We start from the raw sequence: 4,737 nt of genomic DNA, 5'->3' as shown, positions 1-4,737 counted from the left end.
AAAAATGCAGTCTAATCCGGCACATTTTCCATTAAAATTAACCGATTCCAATCCAGCACATGCCAATATTTTTAAATCAAAATATTATTGAAAGAAAATGAGTTATAACAAATAAACATATAAAACCAGGTCAGAATTACTCCAAATTATCATTTGTTAGCCAAAATCCTGCTGCTGGATGTATAATACTGTCAAAATCGAAGAAAAAAACAACTCCATGCCGCTTCAAACTCAATCCGAAAAATTTGCAGTCTTCAGTCGTTAAATGTTCAAATTTAAGAGACGATAGGAAAAGTAGCAACTAAACACACTTATAAGCAATTTTCTAGGAATTCGACAGTATCTTTGGAGCAAGCATATCTGACGGTTAACGGGGATTTTTTCCGAAATCTCAGGTACCTCCCTTTTTCGATTTGTTCCCGCCGCCATCTTGTTTTGTCCAATCCGGCACGGGATCACGACAGTGGTATTAGCAGGTGAGAATACGTTTATATTGACTGAAAAGTGTAAGTTTAAAACGCATTAGTTCTCGTTCTAAAGAAAACTAAATGTACACATGTACAAGATCTTTATCTGTTTATGTTTCAGTGTGCGTATTTCGTATTGTTCAGCCAATTTTGTGTTGCTTTTGAACTTTGATGCTTTTTACAATCACTCGTAAGTTAAAAGTAAAATCAAAGTTGCCATAATAATGCATGGATAGTTGTTTTATTAAGTATGTGTGTACCAGTGTGTACATGTACCATTTTTACATTGAATTTTTAGGGTGCTTTCACCATATGCAACAATAGTTTCATCCGTGAATACCCACTTTCTAAGCCCACCATAAACTACGAAGGTCAATTAATATGTAAGGACACCAATGAACAGGTAAATTTTGTTTGTGTTTGTTTTGTAAAATTTTAAAAAAATGAAGTCTAATTTTATTTGTCATTCTCATGATATTGCATTCATATAAATTTATAATTATTTGATTTATATTTTGAAAAATAAGTGTTTGAAACACACAATACTTATGATGCTTAATTATTCATACAGACACATTATTTAAACATGTAATATCTATTTGAATGAATGCCGAGATATGGAACAAGCTGTTTTTATAGACTGCTGTTGTATTTCCAATCTGCATAAAGTATGTGGTTAGAATTTCCATTTTCTCAATTTTTCAGACACTTTCCAATTATCATACATCATATATATGGGTGGTCAAACTTACTTGATGGTTTATCAACACTCCCATGCTCACAAACAGCCCTGCCCCAGGAATTTTGCCCTGAAGTAACATTGCAGTCTATTGTCTGATTTCTTTTTACAACCCTGGCAGCCATGCAGGTATGCAATCTATGAAAGCCATGAAGGGACATAGGATTTTTAAAAATTTAAAAAAGTAAACCGAGTTCTGGATATATACAATCCGTTCTCTTGGATTGACAATCTGTTATAACAAATTGCCAATTCATTCTCACAGATTATCAATTCGTTCCCTCAAATTACACAATCCGTTATCTCAGATTGTATAATTAATTCTTTTAGTTTAAATGATTCATTCCCTCGGGATGTAAACCCTTCCCATGATTTCGTTTAAATTATTTATCTGTACATATCGGATATGGTAATACATGTTTAAAAAATAGAATATTGTAGCATTTTACATCCTAACTTTTATTACATATTACGGTCCAAAATGAGAAAAATACATGAACTTTTTCAAATCCATGTGCTAGTACTGATATTTGTACAACAAAAAATCTTAGAGGTTTTTGTGTTACTTGTACATTAGAATAATTGAAAGTCCTAGATAGTAAAAGTGAATATGGGTCCTGTGTAATCATAATACTTCTAAAATAAATATACGTTGAATTAGTTATGAAAGAGGTTGGAAACGACTGGTTGCTGAAACAAAATAAATAGAACGCACTTATTGATTAAAATGGTTGGATGTTTCTGTACATAAATGTAATGAAATTCAAGAGCACAGATTTCCAAAATCATAACACTGACGTTGTAACAAATCAAGATGTTGAATTATCAATCAGTGAAAACAAATTACAGGTATGTAATTCGAGATCTCAAATTATGAATCAAGGGGGCGAATTGGTAATCCTTAAGATCGGATTGTGTAATTCGAGATCTCATATTATAAATCAAGGGAACAATTTAGTAATCCGTGGGATTAGATTGTCTAATTCGATTCAATATCATTTTTTACTTTTTTGAAAAATTTACATGTCCCTTCCTGGCTCTCGTAGCAATCTAATGCCAGATTTTTTTTACATGTTGCGATAGCGTAAACAGAGGTTTGGCTTTAGTCAGATTGCCATATATGCTATTTGTTTTAGTTCAGTAATTTTACCATGATGGTTTACTACAAGGTTGTTGAATTATCAGTCCTGATACATTGACTTAACAATATCATTTAACTACTTGGATCACATAATGAAGAAACAAAAATGTTAGTAGATACAGGTGCTTGTGTCACAATCTTAAGCAAAAAGTTCTTTGGAAATTTAGAATCTGAGGAAAAGCCCCAAATTACCCCAGTTTCTATTAAACTTGTATCTGCAAGTGGAGACCTTATTTCTGTACAGGGTAAATGTTCCATCGAATTATTATTTGAAAATTTGAGAATTTCTCAGACAGTGTTAGTGGCGGATATTAAAACCCCATGTATTTTAGGGTTAGATTTTCTGAGTGAAAACTCTTGTGACCTATCCTTGAAAAAGATGATGTTAAAGATTCAGGGCCTAGAAATACCTTGCTTTAACAAATTTTATAAGGAAGTGTCTTATTGCAAGATAAGTCTTGCAGAGGATATAATTATTCCTCCCCATTCCGAGTATGTTGCCCCGGCTAAGATTACGGATCCTTTATTTGAATCAAAAATTGGTTTAATTGAACCCCTGGAACAATTTGTTCAAAAACATGAAGTATTGATACCCAAAATCATTACACAAGTACAAGAAACGGAGGTTCCTGTAAGATACTTAAATTTGAAAGATGAGAGTGTGAAACTTTATAAGAACACCCATATTGCCACTATTGAAAATGTTGAATTGGTTGAAAACCCCAAAGACCCCAACCCAACTTTTGTCCTAAATACCATAGAATCAAATGGTTCATCAAAATTACCCACCCACTTGCAGTGTATTTTAGAAAACACTACCAAAGAACTTTCACCTGAACAAAAGCAAAAGCTAGAAACTTTATTGTTAGAGTACCAAAATAGTTTCTCAGCATCTTCTACTGACAAAGGTCTGACAAATCTAGTTGAACATAAAATCAACATTGGTAATGCCCCTCCAATAAAACAACCACCCAGAAGAATACCTTTAGCTAAAATGCAAGAGGTTGAAAAAGAAATAAATGACATGCTAGAAAAGGGTGTTATTGAAACTTCTAATAGCCCCTGGAGTTCTCCAATTGTGTTAGTTAGAAAGAAAGATGGGTCTATTCGTTTCTGTATTGACTATAGGAAACTTAACGATGTGACCATCAAAGATAGCTACCCCATCCCACGTATTGATTCTACCCTTGATGCTCTGTCAGGGTCGAAATGGTTTTCCACCATAGACCTAAAGAGCGGGTACTGGCAAGTCAAAATGGACCCCAATGACAAACCCAAAACTGCTTTTTCCATACCTGGGGGTGGACATTGGCAATTCCTGAACATGCCCTTTGGCCTGTGCAATGCAGGTGCAACCTTTGAACGGTTGATGGAAAAGGTGCTCTCCAATCTGTCCTGGAAAATATGCATGGTCTATTTAGACGACATTATCATCTTGTCCAAAACATTTGATGAACACAATTAAGTAAGAAAATAGAAGCTATCCACAACTTTGCTCGAAACAAATTACAGTTATCTTCCAAGAAAATGGTTAGAGAGAACAGTAGAAAAATAACCCATAACAAATACAATGTTGGTGACCTGGTTTGGTTTTATTCACCCAAGTACCCATTGCATGGCAGAAAGTTATGTAAAAGGAAAATCAAATAAATGTAGTAATTTTAGCATTCTTAATTTTATTTATAAATATAAATTTATATACACAATGACATGTATCTGTTTCAAAATACTTAAATCTTTTACAGGATAGAAGCTGATCACTTGTACTTGACAGCAAATAATAATGTCTTAGACAAGTCAAAGAATTTCCTCCGGTCTTACAGAGAAATGACAGTTGATAAAAGAATGGTGGACACAAAGTAGAAGTTGAATAATGTGTTGAAGATTTCAGTCTGATTTGGAATTCATCTTGCAATATTTCTGGATTTGTATATTTGGATATAAGCGTCAAATTTTCAACTTATTGACTAAACAGTTTTGCATTAAATATTGCCAATGCTATCTATTATTATTATTTCCCTCCAAAATAACATGTCAAGTCTTTATTGTACCCCTTAAGCTCTGTTATACCAGAAAAATCTTGTAATGAAATCATTTAGTTTTTTTTTCTTGTTAAATTAAATCCATGAAAATAAAGATTATTTTTAATGACATCAAGAGAATGGATTTCTTGTTTAACAAAAAAATAGTATACATGTTTTGCTAGGGCTTTGTAAGAAGCAGACCAGAATTCTTTGCTTGCAAATTTTGTCATTCACCATTTTTATTACGTCAGCTATTAGATGATTTATCCATGTTTGAAGCATTTCAAAATTGATATTTACTTACAGTTTAAAGCAGAATTCTGTACTGATATGACCTTGACCCCCTGAAGAGCAAGCGTGTCAAGG

The 4,737-nt window shown here is 33.1% G+C and overlaps 1 long non-coding RNA gene across 2 annotated transcripts; it reads left to right on the top strand.

The window, feature by feature from the left end:
* The first annotated feature begins 581 nt into the window (after positions 1–581).
* LOC134249244 (uncharacterized) lies at positions 582–4,490 on the top strand. Of its 2 annotated transcripts, XR_009988239.1 has the most exons (4): positions 586–657; positions 766–870; positions 1,173–1,335; positions 4,093–4,490. It is a non-coding gene; the product is annotated as an uncharacterized LOC134249244 (long non-coding RNA). The 2 variants fall into 2 exon arrangements; XR_009988238.1 differs by having other exon boundaries at positions 582–870.
* The last annotated feature ends 247 nt before the right edge of the window (positions 4,491–4,737 follow it).

The sequence above is a fragment of the Saccostrea cucullata genome, unplaced genomic scaffold (assembly GCF_032062105.1).
Source record: "Saccostrea cucullata isolate Sc308-1 unplaced genomic scaffold, CSIRO_AGI_Scuc_v1 ctg4963, whole genome shotgun sequence".
Taxonomy (NCBI): Eukaryota; Metazoa; Mollusca; class Bivalvia; order Ostreida; family Ostreidae; genus Saccostrea; species Saccostrea cuccullata.
Note: the sequence above shows the minus strand (reverse complement) of the source record. Positions and strands in the feature narration are given on the sequence as shown.